This window comes from Salvelinus sp. IW2-2015, unplaced genomic scaffold (genome assembly GCF_002910315.2).
Source record: "Salvelinus sp. IW2-2015 unplaced genomic scaffold, ASM291031v2 Un_scaffold5423, whole genome shotgun sequence".
Lineage (NCBI taxonomy): Eukaryota > Metazoa > Chordata > Actinopteri > Salmoniformes > Salmonidae > Salvelinus > Salvelinus sp. IW2-2015.
Window position 1 is genome coordinate 9,699 of NW_019946688.1, and position 18,910 is coordinate 28,608.

Genomic DNA, 18,910 nt, shown 5'->3' on the forward strand with positions numbered 1-18,910 from the left:
GCAATACACTTGTTACAGTCCCAATTATTATCTCTTTCACAGTCAGTATGTTATGTTGACCCTGAGTTCAGGTTGTTTTTACAGTCAGTATGTTATGTTGACCCTGAGTTCAGGTTGTTTTTACAGTCAGTATGTATATGTTGACCCCAGAGTTCAGGTTGTTTTTGCAGTCAGTATGTTATGTTGACCCCTGAGTTCAGGTTGTTTTTACAGTCAGTATGTTATGTTGACCCTGAGTTTACGTAGTTTTTACAGTCAGTATGTTATGTCGACCCCTGAGTTCAGGTGTTTAACAGTCAGTATGTTACGTTGACCCCTGAGTTCAGGTTGTTTTTACAGTCAGTTTGTTACATTGACCCCAGAGTTCAGGTTGTTTTTTACAGTCAGTATGTTATGTTAACCCCTGAGTTCAGGTTGTTTTTACAGTCAGTATGTTACGTTGACGTATCCCTGAGTTCAGGTTGTTTTTACAGTCAGTATGTTACGTTGACCCCTGAGTTCAGGTTGTTTTTACAGTCAGTATGTTGTGTTGACCCTTGAGTTCAAGTTTTGTTGAAGAATAAGTTAATTTCAGAAACTCAGAACTAAAATGTTCCTTATTTGCTCCAGATACTAATTTTAAATTATGTAGTCTGTCCACACAAGATTAGGAGTCGTTTTAGATGAAGCAACAGTGGTGGAACTGTGAACCCAGACAGCAGAGCAGGACAGTGGGAGGAGCTATAGGAGGACGACCTCATTGGACTGGCTGATCTGTTTTACCATGAAAGGTAGAGGAGAGCAAACATTAGATCATATAAAAGACTGKAACTATCCTTGGCATTACTGAAACATCAACAGGCAGAGTGAGACAGACTTACTGTACAGAGACACAGGGAGATTCATTATAGTGAGTGAGACAGACTTACTGTACAGAGACAGAGGGAGATTCATTATAGTGAGTGAGACAGACTTACTGTACAGAGACACAGGGAGATTCATTATAGTGAGTGAGACATATTGAGATATGATGCTGGCTGTGTGTGTCACTGTTGTCCTGGGCCTTCTCTCAGTGACTGGCTCCCAGGCGGCCCCTTTAACCTGCGAGGATCTCCTGAGACCACTGGAGCTGAGCAGTGTCACTCAGGTACTATCTAATGTACTGTCTGTCTGTCTGTCTGTCTGTCTGTCTGTCTGTCTGTCTGTCTGTCTGTCTGTCTGTCTGTCTGTCTGTCTGTCTGTCATGTTCCCTCGTCTGTCCTGTCTGTCTGTCCGTCTGTCCTGTCTGTCCGTCTGTCTGTCTGTTCATCCACTTGTCCGTCTGTCCGTCTGTCCGTCTGTCTGTCTGTTGTGTTTGTCTTTCTGTCCGCCTGTCTGTCGCCTGTCTGTCTGTCTGTCATCACCTGTCCGCCTGTCCGTCTGTCCGTCCGTCCGATCCGTAAGACCAGGAAGGAAACAGGACAGACCACATGGACAGGAACATGACCAAGACAGGGGACAGACAGACCCAGGACCCCCAGGGATTCACCGGTATCGCTAGGACCAAGGATCCCTGGATGGGGACCCTAACCCGGAGTGGACGGTGGGACACGGTGGGGACAGAACAGTGGGCGTAGTCCTGGACCCAGGACAAAGGGGGAAACATGAACCAGGCACAGTGGGGACATTCGGAGTGGGTCTGTCTGGTCGCGTGTCTGTTGTCTGTCTGATCTTCTGGGGGGGACCCAGGACCAAAGTGTCACTGTGCGCTGTCTGTCTGTCTGTCTGTCTGTCTGTCTGTCTGTCTGTCTGTCTGTCTGTCTGTCTGTCTGTCTGTCTGTCTGTCTGTCTGTACGTCTGTACGTCTGTACGTCTGTCTGTACGTCTGTCTGTACGTCTGTCTGTACGTCTGTCTGTATGTTCGTCTGTACGTCCACCCATGGTAAGGGAGACAGGGTTGTTTGTGTCAGCTAACCCAGTTATTGTCTATCTGCCTTTCCATCTTGCAGACTCTGGGGAAGTGGGTGTATATTGCTGAGAGTTCAGACCGTCCTTTCTGGGAGCAAATACTATATACCTTATTACACAGTGCCTGGATAGAGGTCTCTGTGCCGGTCGGTACCCAGAACAACATTCTTGACATCGCCCAGTTCTATGGCTTCGGTATTCCACATCAAAATGCTTTTGGATTCGGATGCTCCAGGATCGACTCTAACTTTACTCTGCATGACAATAGCACATGGAGCTCAGTGACCCCCATCCCTGTTACTGAGAGCCTCCTGACAACGTGCTCAGACTGCCTCCTGACCCTGGAGAGATGGGATGAGGATGAGAAGTCCTACACCTCTCTAACGCTCTACAGTAGGAGAAGGGAGCTCACCGCTACTGAACTGGACCTCTATAAGAAACAGGTGGATTGTCTCAGTCTGCCACCAGCGACGTTCGTCGATCCACAGAAAGATCTCTGTCTCGACACAACTCCACCCATAGAAGATCAAATTGCGAAGGAAGTTGAGAATGCAGTTGAACTTATTTCAGAGATTCCAAGAATGCTCAGAAATGCATTTGAACAAGTAAAGAATTCTGTTTATCAGCCATTTTCTGAAATGTTCGGTTAATGAGTAGTTGCCTCCTCCCTGATAGGAGGGAGCATGTGGGCAGCAGTAACCCAGGGTTACAGTACCTAACCCAGCAAGCCTGTAAACAGTGTCTGATGCCTTGATGTGGGACCAAACTCCACTCTGCTCGTGATGCTCTACATTCAACACAATAAATACAGATTAAGACAAATGTGATTTACATTGTTTTGTTTGTCCCAATAATCCGCTACAATCGGGAGCATTTAAAAAGAAAAGGAAATAGAATGGGGGATAGTCTACTTCAGGGTTTCTCAAACTGGGTCCTGGGGCCCCCAAGGGAACGTTCAGTTGTTCCCCCTAGCACTACACAGCTGATTCAAATCATCAAAGCTGGATGATTGGTTGATTATTTGAATCAGCTGTGTAGTGCTTGGGCAAAAACCAAAAGGTGCACCCCTTAGAGTCCCCAGCGCCGAGTTTGGGAAACCCTGTTCTACTGACATCACTTACAGTAGCCAACTCAACGTCTCTTATCGACAGCAGGACAGTCATTCCTAAAACATCAACTACTCAATATGTTTAGGTCATTGGTTCTTTTATTTGGCAGTTTACATGTTTCCTTGTCTTTAGCACAGAAAATAATGAGATGGTACATGCCATGTTGACAGAACCCCAAAGCTTTATTCAGCGAAGCTTGAGACACATGGAGGSAGAACACTTGTACCGTAGTAGTCAGCTTGTGGAGGATGCAGGCGGATCGTTGTGACATATCTAAAAAGAGTCATTTTAGTGTGCTGAATGTGGAGCATCCATTCTCTGTCTATGGAACTACCAGAGAGAGGACGCTGATGATATGACACCTCACTTGAAACACACACACACACACACAAACACACACACGTAGACTTAGAGTGAACATGTGTGTCGGTGTTAGTCTATCAAGATAAAGGAAAGGGGGCTTTAGAACATTCTACTGGCCAGGATGTCATGTATGGTGGCTCTATGATTGTCATAACATTCAAGTCTCCAGATTCAGTGGACATATCAGACTAGAGTAAACTAAAGTTAATCACCTGGCCTGCATCCCAAATGGAACACTATATACCCTTTTTACTGCACTACTCTGGTCAACAGTGTGCACTTATAGGGAACAGGCTGCCATATATAGTCAGGGGTCAGTCTGGAGGAAGTGATAAACAGTTGATCCCTCTGGACGACATTGTTAAAGAGGACATCACCTCTCTTGTTCCAGCTACCTCAAGATCATTTGAGGACATGTGGACATTTTAAGCCGAGAGTTTGGCAGATTGTTAATGTCCGTTCTAGCGTGGTGTGAAATGTTTGTGTGCGTGGTAGTGTGTGTGTGTGTGTGTGTGTGTGTGTGTGTGTGTGTGTGTGTGTGTGTGTGTGTGTGTGTGTGTGTGTGTGTGTGTGTGTGTGTGTGTGTGTGTGTGTGTGTGTGTGTGTGTGTGTGTGTGTGTGTGTGTGTGTGTGTGTGTGTGTGTGTGTGTGTGTGTGTGTGTGTGTGTGTGTGTGTGTGAGTGTGAGTTGAGGAGTCTGAACACGAACACTCAAAGCACAACTGACATATCACGACGTCACTGAACAACCAACAACCAAAAAGACTTTACAAAAAATATTGTAGATTCAAATTTCAAGAACCAATAAATAATTAGATACAAATGAAACATTTGAATGTACAACGCAGTACATTTGATACACTTTTTTTGCGCTCAATCAGCCTAGCTACCCATCAAGATAGATACAAAAATGAAGTATTTACAAAATAATACCATGTTTCATGTTGTGATTTTTTTCCCTTTCGAAAAAAGTAAATCATAATTATCCAATTAAAAATACTGTAATACTGATGTGTGTGTGTGTGTGTGTGTGTGTGTGTAAGGGGTCGGGTGAGGTGGTGGCAGTGTGTTAGTAGTGAAGTCCTCCACCCTCCAGGTCTTGGTGTCTGCTGTGGAGTTTCCAGGGGTGCGGCTGGGTGGAGGGACGTGTTGGTGGACGTTGGGGAGAGGTGGGGCTCACGCTGTCAGCTCTCCTCAGCTCTTTGTTCCTGCGCACCACGGCTGCATGTCTCTCCTGAAACACAGGACACAGAACCACAGAAGAGAGGAGGAAGTTAACATCCACACTGGACAGGAAGTTATAGCTATAGCATATGCAGTCAGGATGACCCTAGTGGTCTCTTAAAATGAAGACTCTTTAATTTTAGTTCTATCATTCTAATTCTAGATCACACCTTCTCCTGCAGGCGTTCCATCATGGCGCCAGGTTGGCCTGGCGGTTCTCTCTGGATCTGCTCCATCTTACTTACTAGACGTTACTACCCTGCTACACCATTACTACTACAACAATACTACATACACAGAACTACTACTATACTCATACTACTACTAACTACTACTACTACTACTGCTATACTACTACTACTAAACTACTCAGACTACTGAGTACTACTACTACTAACTACTACTACTACTACTACTACTACTACTACTACTACTACTCTACTACCTTACTACTGCAGTACTACTCTACTACTACTACTACTATCTAACTACTACACTACTACTACTACACTACTACTACTATAACTACACAGCACTACTACTACTCTAATTCAACAGTAATTACCACTAGCACACTCATACTCTACTATTTACTACACGTATACTACTACTACTACAGTACTACAGTACTACTTCAATGTACTATTCTACTAATACACTACTAATAAGTATTACTACTACTATACTACTACTACTACAGAACTTCTACTACTAGTGCTATAAAAGTACTACTACTACAGTATTATTATTACGACAGTAGTACTAATACAGTCCTACTATTACTATAGTACTCATACTACTACTACTACTGGTAGCTAATACTGAARARATTGTTACACAGTGCCTGGATAAAGGACTTTGTGCCGTTCAATGCCGTAGACTTCTATGGCTTCAGTATTCCGGATCAGAGGACTCTGATGCTCCAGGATCAACTCTAACTTTACTCTGCATGACAATAACACATGGACCTCAGTGACCCCCATCCCTGTTACTGAGAGACTCCTGACAACATGCTCAGACTGCATCCTGACCCTGGAGAGATGGAATGAGGATGAGAAGTCCTACACCTCTCTAACACTCTACAGTAGGAGAAGGGAGCTCACTGCTACTGAACTGGACTTCTATAAGAAACAGGTGGATTGTCTCTACTACTACTACTACTTCTACTACTCCATCAATACTACTACAGTACTACTACTACAACTATGACTACTATACTACTACTACATTACTACTACTACTACTACTACGACTACTACCACGCTACTACTACTACTACAGTACTACTACCGCTACTACTACTACTACATTACTACTACTACTACCACCACTACTACTACTCCATTACTACTTATACTACTACATTACTACTACTACTACATTACTACTTCTACTACTACTACTACTACTACTACTACTACTACTCCAGTACTACTTCTACTACTACTACTACTCCATTACTACGTCTACTACTACTACTACTACTACTACTACTACTACTACTACTACTACTACTACTACTCCATTACCACGACTACTACTACATTACTACTACTACTACTACTACTACTACTACTACTACTACATTACTACTAATATTACTACTCCATTATTACTTCTACTACTACTACTACTACTACTATTGCTACTACTACTACAACTACTACATACCTACATCACTACTACTACTACTACATTACTACCACTACTGCTACTATTACATTACTACATTACTACTAATACTACTACATTACTACTACTACTACTACCACATTACTACTACTTCTACTACTACTCCATTACTACTACTACTACTACTCCTTACTACTATACTACATACTACTACTACTACTGACTACTACTACTATACTACTCTACATTACTATTTCTACTACTACTACTACTCCATTACTACTACTGCTACTACTACTACTACTACTACTACTCTACTACTACTACTACTACTACTACTACTACTACTCCATTACTACTGCTACAGTTACTACTGGCCAGTCCTTCTCTCACCTTCTCCTGCAGGCGTTCCATCATGGCTGCCAGGTGGGCCTCCCGTTCTCCTTGATTTGCTCCATCTTCATGGTCAGCTTCTCCTCTGCCATTTTGCTGAAGTGTGTGTTTCTCTTCCATGGCCTTGAGCAGCACATCCCTCTCATGCTCCCTCTTCTCTGCCAGGCCCTCAGCACCTGGCCTCCTGGGACTGGACCACAGAGAGACCAGGATGTCACCATAGAGTTGGCATCACTAGAATGGTCAAAGCACCTCAGACCACAGTAATTTGACTGGTACATTCAATATGGCCGCCGATCCTCCACCACGGAATATGACTTGAATGGGACAACTGTTCTGTTGATTCTAATTATATGGGAATTAATTATATATCAGGCAGGGCCCTGGGTTGCCTACTCAAATATCTAGAATTATATACACTCTAAGGAAAAAAGGTGCTATCGGACAGCAGACATTTTGGTTGCAGGTAGAACCACGGAACCAAAAAGGGTTCTACTACGGGGACAGCCGAAGAACACTTTTGGGATCTTTTTCTTAGTTTTATCATTCTAGTTCTATAGTTTACTACTCACCCTCCTCCGTCCTCAGCTGCCTCCAATTTCTTCTGGATGTCCTCTAGGGACACCTCCCTCTTGGGGGGCGAAGCATGCTGTGGGCCCCATCTGACACCGGGGAGGGGGGCTTCAGAATCACCTCAAAGGCTTGGCCCGACGCCCGCTTGTTGATTGGCTTCACCCATGTCTGAAAAACAAGTGAAAAAGATATATTTTTTTTGTTTTATCTGTTTCTGTGGTCTGGTTTTGGTCTGTTTCTGTGGTCTGGTCTTCTGGGGTCTGGTATTCTGGGGTCTGGTCTTCTGGGTTCTGGTCTTCTGGGTTTGGTCTTCTGGGTTTCTGGTCTTCTAAGTTCTGGGTTCTGGTCTTCTGGGTTCTGGTCTTCTGGGTCTCTGGTCTTCTGGGGTCTGGTCTTCTGGGGTCTGGTCTTCTGTGTTTGGTGTCTGGTCTTCTGGGGTTCTGGTCTTTCTGTGTTCAGGATGGTTGGTAATGGCTGGCCACCCTCATAGCCTGGTTCCTCTCTAGGTTTCTTCCTAGGTTTTGTGCCTTTCTAGGAGTTTCCTAGCACGTGCTTCTACACCTGCATTGTTGCTGTTTGGGGTTTTAGGTGGTGTTTCTGTACAGCACTTCGAGAATTAGCTGATGTACGAAGGGTATATAAATAAATTGATTTGATTTGATTTGATAATGAGGTGATAGCCAGTGTCTTCCTATTGCATTCTTACTCACGGCTAAAACGATTTTAGAGAGCAGTTTGTCAGTATTGTTGAGTGCTTGTGGAGAAATTCCGAGTACGTTATGTTATTTGGATGTCCACTTTAAACAGGTCTTTAAGTTTATATATTATGTTTGTCCAGGAGAGTTGTAATTTAGGACATGTCCAAAAGATATGGGAAGATACGTGCATGTGAAACCACTTCATTTCATGTGTGTCTTGTGGATGTTTTTCTGAGGGGTTGGAATTAAGCATGAGACAGTTCTCTGTTGGACATCCATGTACTTTGGACAATTAAGTCATGTTCTTCAATTCAGGAGGACATCCAAAACAATAAATAAATATCCACAAATACAATAAAGGGCACAGCTCCTGGATTGACTGAAATGGCATCAGGTCAACTTAGTGAATTCAGACTACAATGCTTTGACTTGCTGAAAGATGACGCATTGGAATTAAAAAGTGTTGCGTTTACGTTCCCCAGCAAGGAAACCAAAAATGTCACTCAAACAAAAGGGGGAACTAACAAAGAGTCCCTGACCAACAACCAAAACAAAACAGGTGGGTTTTGGAGGGGTTCTGAAAGACACTCATGGGTGTCCACTGGAAGGTGACTAGCAACAACAAACTGGAACAGAAAAGATACCCACCATGAGACCCACTAAATTCGCCCAAGAAGAGGCAAACAAAAAAAGAAAACAACCACAAACTTAAGAACAGGAAGCAAAACAAAAGGAGGAGGAAAAATAAAGCAAATAAGAAATTATTCTGTCTAGAAATCAAAACAGGGCGCGCAAACAGAGTTAAACACTCCATCGTCTATACATTACCCATCTATACATTACCATCTAATCACATTACCAGTACCATCTTATACAGTACCATCTATACCAGTACCATCTATACAGTATCCAGTACCATCTATACAGTACCATCTATACAGTACCAGTACCATCTATACAGTACCATCTATACAGTACCATTCTATAACAGTACCAGTACAGTACCATCTATACAGTACCATCTATACAGTACCAGTACAGTACCATCTATACAGTACCGTACCATCTATACAGTACCATCATACAGTTAACCATCTATACAGTACCATCTATACAGTACCAGTACCATCTATACAGTACCATCTATACAGTACCATCTTATACAGTACCATCTATGTACAGTACCATCATACTACAGTACCAGTACAGTACCATCTATACAGTACCAGTACAGTACCATCTATACAGTACCATCTATACAGTACCAGTACCATCTATACAGTACCATCTAGTACAGTACCATCTATACAGTACCATCTATACAGTACCAGGTACAGTACCATCTATACAGTACCATCTATACAGTACCAGTACCATCTATACAGTACCATCTATACAGTATCAGTACAGTACCATCTATACCAGTCAAAAGTTTGGACACACCTCCTCATTCCAGGGTTTTTCTTTATTTTTACTATTTTCTACATTGTAGAATAATGGTGAAGACATCAAAATMATGAAATAACACATATGGAATCATGTAGTAACCACAAAAGTGTTGAATGAATCAAAATATATTTTATATTTAAGATTCTTCAAAGTAGACACCCTTTACCTTTGAGGTTACCTGGAGGTGTGTTGGGTCATTGTCCTGTTGAAAAACCCTTGAATGAGTAGGTGTGTCAAACCTCTGACTGGTATTATATATATATAATTTTTTTATTTTACAATCTTCATTTTCCTCTTTTTATTTTTCTTATKATTTCCTAAAACTCACYWYTTTTTGAAAAACTCACGTACGCTTCTATAACTCTCGTCCCCTTGGAACGAGCTCAACCAAGACAATACTCAAAACAAATTGTGAGCCAGGGCAACAAACTGGCTAAACGCAAAACGCAAAACGTATTAACTGCCCACCCTTGGGAGATAATCAGCAACCAAGTTGTCCTTACCACAGACGTGTCTGATTTCAAGAGGAAACTCCTGCAATATCTGTAGTAACTTTCCTATCCTGATTGTTTCTTACCTCTCGTGTGACCTGGTTCTTACCTTCGAACTCACAGACGACKAGCTTGTTGCSTGCCTCTGGATAGAAGCAGGAGCAGATGAGGGAGAAAACAGACAGCTCCTTCATCTTCTCTTTGTATGCTGAGGGAARACAAGCACARCAGACTGTTAACACTGCTACGTGGAGGAGTCCAAAATGGCACCCTATTCCCTATATAGTGCTTTAGCACCCTATTCCCTATATAGTGCTTTAGCACCCTATTCCCTATATAGTGCTTTATCACACTATTTTCTATATAGTGCTTTATCACACTATTCTCTATATAGTGCTTTATCAACTCTATATAGTGCTTTAGCACCTATTCTCTATATAGTGCTTTATCACCCTATTCTCTTATATAGTGCTTTATCACACTATTCTCTATATAGTGCTTTCATCACACTATTCTCTATACTAGTGCTTTATCACACTATTCCTCTATATAGTGCTTTATTACACTCTATATATGTGCAAAAGTAAAACACTATAGGGAACAGGGTGCCATTTTTGACACAACCAAAGTCAGAAACTATAATGGCACCTATAGGAGATAACATCGTCATTATGCTGTTTATTGACTGTGGAAAAAAGAGCATTCATACAGGCTTGCTTCACACCGATAGTATTAAAGCTTGTCCGAGCTGGAGCGGCTCATACACATTCATGCAGACTTGCTTACGCTGACAGTATTAAGCTCTTGTCTGAGCGGAGCGGCTCATACAGAACATTCATACAGACTTGCTTCACCTGACAGTATTAAAGCCTTGTCCGAGCTGGAGCGGCTCATACAGAACATTCATACAGACTTGCTTACGCTGACCGTATTAAAGCCTTGTCCGAGCCGGAGCGCTCATACAGAACATTCAACAGACTTGCTTCACGCTGACGTATTAAAGCGCAGGTAGGTAGCCTAGTGGGTAGTGGTTGGGGCGGCAGTAGCCTAGTGGTTAGAGCGTTGAGCTATAACCTGAAAGGTTGCTAGATGCAATACCCGAGCTGACATGGTAAAAATCTGTGTGTTCTGCCCTGAACAAGGAAGTTAACCCACTGTCCTAGGCTGTCATTGAAAATAAGAGTTTGTTCTTAACTACTTGCCTGGTTAAATAAAGGTTAAATAACATAATAAAAAGCCTTGAAAGAGCAGCCCATAACTGATCATGAACTTTTGTTGAACTTGAGCGCTACTAATGAATTGTATCATGATCTGTAACAGTAAGCTAATGAGCATTAGCTAAAGGCTAGATGCTACTCTATTTAATAGAGTTGTAATCGTCATTATTAGAAGGAAGTCTTCACTTCAATAGTGATGGAGGATTTAGAAGGACAGGCTGTGTCCAAATTCAAAATGGCACCCTACTCGCTTTATAGGGCACCACTTTGGATCAGGGCCCATATGGCAAAGTCTCTCAACACCAACACCAAAATAAATACCTACTGTATTACTATCACCCTGCTGTATTAGGTACCAGTAGGCCTGACCTTCACTAAGGTACAGCATCAGAGAGGAGAGAGAGAGAGAGCTCTGTCTGAAGAGGACTGCAGATTGTCAATACTGATTAGCCTGCTGCAAAGGCCAGCAGCGTGTGGAGCGGCCCATTGTGCGGGGCTGGCCACTATCCAGCCTGCTGTCTGGCAGCCTGCTACACCTGCGTGCCATGGCCCACTGCTCAATACAGCCTGCTGTCTGGCAGCCTGCTACACCTGCGTGCCATGGCCCACTGCTCAACACAGCCTGCTGTCTGGCAGCCTGCTACACCTGCGTGACATGGCCCACTGCTCAACACAGCCTGCTGTCTGGCAGCCTGCTACACCTGCGTGCCATGGCCCACTGCTCAACACAGCCTGCTGTCTGGCGCCTGCTACACCTGCGTGCATGGCCCACTGCTCAACACAGCCTGCTGTCTGGCGGCTTGCTACACCTGCGTGCCATGGCCCACTGCTCAACACAGCCTGCTGTCTGGCGGCTGCTACACCTGCGTGCCATGGCCCACTGCTCAACACAGCCTGCTGTCTGGCGCCTGCTACACCTGCGTGCCATGGCCCACTGCTCAACACAGCCTGCTGTCTGCGGCTGCTACACCTGCGTGCATGGCCCACTGCTCAACACAGCCTGCTGTCTGGTGGCCTGCTACACCTGCGTGCCATGGCCACTGCTCAACACAGCCTGCTGTCTGGCGGCCTGCTACACTGCGTGCCATGGCCCACTGCTCAACACAGCCTGCTGTCTGGTGGCCTGCTACACCTGCGTGCCATGGCCCACTCTCAACACAGCCTGCTGTCTGGTGGCCTGCTACACCTGCGTGCATGGCCCACTGCTCAACACAGCCTGCTGTCTGGTGGCCTGCTACACCTGCGTGCCATGGCCCACTGCTCAACACAGCCTGCTGTCTGGCGGCCTGCTACACCTGCGTGCCATGGCCACTGCTCAACACAGCCTGCTGTCTGGTGGCTGCTACACCTGCGTGCCATGGCCCACTGCTCAACACAGCCTGCTGTCTGGTGGCCTGCTACACCTGCGTGCCATGGCCCACTGCTCAACACAGCCTGCTGTCTGTGGCGGCCTGCTACACCTGCGTGCCATGGCCCACTGCTCAACACAGCCTGCTGCCACATGTCATCAGAATCACTGAGATACAATGGAACTGCATGAATCCATTTCCATTCCATAATAGAATGAAGGGCCTACTGAACATGGAATACATTCCGGCACTATGGAAACCCAAGAGCAAATATTTCTAGGTAGAACAGAGATCAGAGGAAGTAGGCCTATGACTTTTAAGTGTTGGCTATTCTATTGTCAGACTAGACAGAACAGAGAATCAACTCTTTTTGATAGTCAGTCACTTTCACAGTTCCACTGAGAAACAACTCAGAAAAATGTCAAACAAGACATAAAGCAACACTGTTTTTCTCTCCCCCTTCATTGTGTGTTATATTGACATATAACAGTTTAATTCAGTGTAGAATCCTTCACTAAAACAAAATACTCTAGGTCTTATTGTTTTGCATTGGCATATCATGGCTGATATTGATGACAAGGCCCTTATTCATTTATACTTTTTGTTTAATATCTTAAATGTAACCCACATTTACTGTAATATAAAACACACAAAACTGCCAAATGATCCTAAAGAAGGAATTATATCTCAGCCTGTCAGACTGTGTTGAAATGGTAGTCAGATCGGCGTATTGGGTGGGGTCTCTCTGCATTATGCTTCTACTAGAGCCTCCGCCGTATCACCAGCAGTAGGTGCAGCGTTGTAAATAAAACCGCTATAAATAAGAAAAAAACAATCGCGCCAACATCTTAACCAGAATAAATCTTACACTTGATATAAAATCATAACATMCATAAAATGTCCAATCTGTAAGAGCAGTTTTTGTCTGCCGTCCCTATGGGCCCAAATACTGTAATAAAATAATGAGGATGATGCAGGTGTCCGCACAGATCTCAGCCTCCATCCCTATAACAAACTCTAACAATTATCCATGCTGAAAAAGCGTAATCGCATCCTTACCAATTGCAGTTTTGGCCATGGCTGTCTACGGGTGTTGCGGCTATGGTCAGAGGGGCGAAAATGTTGTTTTAAGGCACTGAGTCAGCGAAAAAGACAAGACCGGGGACTGAGATCAGGATGAGAGGTGCGGAGCGAGCTGRAAGATGGGAGCGGTTGAATTATGAGCGTCTCTGCGCACGAGCAGATTGCTTGGCCACCCTCCGTCCTTTGACGCGCATCTCTCGTCGAGATCAGACACTCCACCCACAGCAATAGAATAGGCATAGTGGTACTGTAGGAATAGCCTACAGTAAAATGTTACAGAGGTACAGTTTGAGGAAAAACGTATAAAGTATTCTATTTGAAATGTTTAAATACTTACAAATACACTAMATGAYCAAARGTATGCTGACACCTGCTGGTCGAACATCTCATTCCAAAATCATGGGCTTTAATATGGAGTTGGTCCCCCTTTGCTGCTATAACAGCCTCCACTCTTCTTGGGAAAAGACTTTCCACTAAGATGTTGGAACATTGCTGCGGGGACTTGCTTTCATTTAGCCACAAGGGCATTAGTGAGTCGTGCATTAACATGGTGATCTTAGGCTTGTGTGCGGCTGTGCCATGGAAACCCATTTCATGAAGCTCCCGACGAACAGTTCTTGTCCTGGTGTTGCTTCCAGAGGCAGTTTGAAAATCGGTAGTGAGTGTTGCAACCGAGGACAGAGAATTTTTACGCTCGACGTGCATTGGCACTCAGTGGCCCGTTCTGTACGCTTGTGTGTCCTACCACTTCGCAGCTGAGCGTTGTTGCTCGAGACATTCCAATTCACAATAACAGCACTTACTGAACAGTTAACCAGGATAGCTCTATCAGGCAGCAATTTGACCAACTGACTTGCTGGAAGGTGGCATCTTATGACGGTGCCAAATGTGAGTCACTGAGCTCTTCAATAAGGCCATTCTACTGCCAATGTTTGTCTATGGAGATTGCATGGCTGTGTGCTTGATTATATACACCTGTCAGCAACGGGTGTGGCTGAAATAGCCGAATCCACTAATTTGATGGGCTGTCCACATACTTTGTATATAGAGTGCATATTACGATATATAAACCTATGGAACTCATTCATGACCTAAAACACATTCACAGTCCCACTTGAACGCCCCTAGCTCACGTATGCTAAAGGCTACCAGACTTTGAAATGGGTTCAGACACAGCTAAAGAGGAAAACTGGAGCATCATCACAATGTTGGTATAGAGAATTAGTGCATTTATCAATGAGACAAGGCAATGCTGCTAGGGGCATGAGTCAATCAATGATCAATGTCAAATCAAATCAAAATCAAATCAAGTTTATTTATATAGCCCTTCGTACATCAGCTAATATCTCGAAGTGCTGTACAGAAACCCAGCCTAAAACCCCAAACAGCAAAGCAATGCAGTGTAGAAAGCACCGGGCAGGAAAAACTCCCTAGAAAGGCCAAAACCTAGGAAGAAACCTAGAGAGGAACCAGGCTATGAGGGTGGCCAGTCCTCTTCTGGCTGCGGTGGATTAACAGAACTATGCCAAGATGTTCAAAATGTTCATAAGTGACAAGCATGGTCAAATAATAATCAGGAATAAATGTCAGTTGGCTTTTCATAGCCGATCATTAAGAGTTGAAAACAGCAGGTCTGGGACAGGTAGGGGTTCCATAACCGCAGGCAGAACAGTTGAAACTGGAATAGCAGCAAAGCCAGGTGGACTGGGGACAGCAAGGAGTCATCATGCCCGGTAGTCCTGACGTATGGTTCTGGGGCTCAGGTCCTCCGAGAGAGAGAAAGAAAGAGAGAAGGAGAGAATTAGAGAGAGCCAAGATTTTCAAAATGTTCATAAATGACAGCATGGTCAAATAATAATCAGGAATAAATGTCAGTTGGCTTTTCATAGCCGATCATTAAGAGTGATCAACTGAAATATGCATGACAGAAATCCCAAGGCCTGCCCGACACTATGGGCCAGTTTCCCGGACACAGCTAGTCCTGGACTATAAAGATAGTTTCAATGGAGAGTCTACACTGATCTTGCTTTTACGTCCAGGTCCAGGTTTAATGTGTGTCCGGGAAACCTCCCCTACAGGGACGGCTTCTGTATCTGTATTTATTAAGGATCCCCACTAGCTGCTTCCTAATGTTGATGACAGAAACCCATTTTAATCACACTGAAATATTTACAGTATTTGTGGTTTTATCACTCATTAGGTGACATTAAAAGCACTCAGTTACATATTKTCTCAGTAACAGGACAACACGCTGAATGTATGATGRTGGTTTCAGAGCAACATTTGATAGTACAGTACAATGCAGTGTTCAAAGTAGCTAAAGATGTGCAGAGAAGTCTTATCTTTAATATTCATAACTTGCTCGTTACCATAGCTACAGCATATAAAACTAAAATATACATACTGGTGAATTCAAACAAAACATTTCATCTTAAAGGCTTGGGGTTAAAAAAAGATCAAGGAGTTTAAAAAACAAACTGTGTATAATATATTTTCTAATGTTTCTACACAAAGCAACAACTTATGGAACAAGTTACTTTACTTCACCCAGCATTGGTTTATTTGGTATAAGAAAACAGAGGTGGTGTCAAGTAAGAGGTGTGATGTTTCTCAATTACTATACTAACTTGGTTACACTTAGCTACAAACCAGAAACAATAGATACGGTAGATATATATTGTCTTCTATACGGTCAATGATTGCTATTGAGAATGATTGCGAAAATACATAGTGAAAGCAGCCAGGCTATATGGAATGAATCACAGTGCTGCCCTCGACTACACTTACACCGAGTATACAAAACCTTAAGAACACCTGCTCTTTCCATGACAGACTGACCAGGTGAATCCAGATGAAAGCGATGATCCCTTATTGATGTCACATGTTAAATCCACTTCAATCAGTGTAGATGATGTGGAGGAGACCGGTTAAAGAAGGATTTTTAAACATTAAGACAATTGAGACATGGATTGTCTATGTGTGCCATTCAGATGGTGAATGGGCAAGACAAACGTGCCTTTGAACGGGTCATGGTAGTAGGTGCCTGGAGCACCGTTGTTTGTCAAGAACAGCAAAGTTGTGGGGGGGTAACTCATATTAGGAAAGTGATCTTTATGTTTTGTATACTCTGTGTACAAGAGACCTTTCATAAGTCACATAACATCAGAAAGCTAAAATGCAAGAGCCTAGCTTCTGCTAGAGGCTGAGGCTTGGAGCATCTTCTTGATCAGGTGACCGACCAGTATCTGAGGACGTTGTTGGTAGCTGTGGAGAACTTCATGAGAGCTGTTCAGCTGGTCACCTTTCTGACGGTCCAATAGCGTCACACACACCACGGCCGCTTCAGAGGGACACAAAGACAGAGGACAGAGATTGATTATTTACTAGTCTGAGGCCAGTCTGCTACAGTATCATGCCAACTCCTCAAACATGAAACAGGGAGTTGGCATGACAACACAAACAGATCAAGGACCGAACTATTTATTTACCAGCAACACAATACTGAACTTTGATCCTACCAAAAGGTTCAACATTAGGCCTTCAAGTGAATGAATATGATGTAAAACACATATTTAATACATCTATTCAAATACATATGCATTTTTATTACATCTTTAACGCATACAAAGTCAAAGGTTTTGTTTCTTTATTTAAAAAAGCTTTATGTCTGTGAATAACACTGTTAATACGGCTTGTACAGTCATCATGGATAGCTACAACTACACCAGTGGTGTACCTTTCAGACCGCTGAGTTGACACATGGCAGCAAAACAAGAAGACTCAATCTCGATGTTACGAACCCCAGACTCATAGGCCTTGGTCAGGTAGTCCTGCTTCTCTTCTCTGTGTAGGAGCAGAAAGCCCCATCCAGACGTGCTTGTCCTGGACACACAGAATACCAGCTAGCTACACACAGTAACTCTAGTAGGGCACATCAATATCACCTGAGTCACAGTCTGTTGGTGCCATCATGCCAACTCACTCATTGTCAGCCTAACATGTTGGGCTTTACAATGACAGCAATGGAGTTGACAGGAGACACAGATAGACCAGGTATCATGTTAACACAGCATAACGTTTTTTTTTTAAAGACAGATTGGCAGACAACAAGCAGAAAAGTGAAGCAGCGTATAAAAACCGACACCTTCATAGAAATCCATTGTACACATAGTGTTTCCGATGACCGTCTCAAATTGACCCAGGTCCTTGCTACACTGGAGCAGCTCTTCAGCCAGACCTTGGTGCAGGTCCGTGCTGCGCACCACAGTATTCCCCAGGATGACCTGCTCCAACCTGGGCAGGAAGGTGGCGTCTACTGACTGCTTGGTGACAACAACCGTGCCAGGCTCGAGGCCTGGAGAGAGAAAGGGGAACAGAGTGGATGGACAATGTACAGCAAATATGGCTTGTTTTAGGCCTGTGTCCCAAATGGCACACTATTCCCTATAAAGTACACTACTTTTGGGTTCCCGAGTGGCGCAGCGGTCTAAGGCACTGCATCTCAGTGCAAGAGGCATCACTGCAGTCCCTGGTTCGAATCCAGGCTGCATCATATCTGGCTGTGATTGGGAGTCCCATAGAGCCGGGGTAGGCCGTGATTGTAAATAAGAATTAGCTGACTTGCCTGGTAAAATGAAGGTTAAATAAATATATAGGGAATAGGGTGCCGTTTGGGACACATATTTAGATGAATCAAAGGACTTTAATTGATTGATTGATTTAAACACCCCATATTAGTGTAATTACTAGTTTGACTACAGTGGGATTCAGATGTGCTGTGGTTAATCAGAAAGGAATTCAATCATATCCAAAGCACTTGAGAAGTACAACCAGACAGAAAACGTCTAAATAAACTCTCTAGGCCTACCTAATCCACCGGAGGTCCCAATGCGAATGATGGTAACATCAGTGCAGCGAGCATGGTAGAGGAGCTTGATGAGCTCGTGTAACATGATGGCGATGGAGGGGATACCCATGCCATGCTGAAAAACAAAGAGAGAGAGACACGTGATGTCATAGATGTACCACATTACACCACCACAGTCTCACGTCAGATAGCGTGGCGACCTTGTCTGCACTAGTTCATGGCAACGCGGTTGCGTTAGAAGGACGACACTGATTAAGCCACTCAATTCAGTCTGTTCGGCAGAACACACTGCTACACTAACACGTCCATTTATTTGACAAAGAAACCTTCTCTATTACTTTATATTACCTTTCAAACCCAGGACATCGATTACAATTCCACCCAAAGGTGCAACATCGTGAGTGCGTCCCAAATAGCAGCATATTACCTCGTGACGGCCTTTGTCCAGAGCCCTTGTCCAAAGTAGTGAGTACCATTTGAGACGCAATCCGTGTTAAACTTACTAACATCTAGTGACTCTATAATAAACTACAAGTG

General features: G+C 43.7%; 1 long non-coding RNA gene and 2 pseudogenes across 1 annotated transcript; 1 reads left to right on the forward strand and 2 right to left on the reverse strand.

Moving 5' to 3' along the window:
• Window positions 1-490: 490 nt before the first annotated feature.
• LOC112078231 (uncharacterized) lies at window positions 491-2,748 on the forward strand. The gene is made up of 2 exons (XR_011478526.1): window positions 491-1,126; window positions 1,968-2,748. It is a non-coding gene; the product is annotated as an uncharacterized lncRNA (long non-coding RNA).
• A 1,697-nt stretch (window positions 2,749-4,445) lies between these two features.
• On the reverse strand, window positions 4,446-8,785 carry LOC112078233 (stathmin-2-like; annotated as a pseudogene).
• A 6,887-nt stretch (window positions 8,786-15,672) lies between these two features.
• LOC112078232 (uridine phosphorylase 1-like) lies at window positions 15,673-18,902 on the reverse strand (annotated as a pseudogene).
• Between the last annotated feature and the right edge of the window lie 8 nt (window positions 18,903-18,910).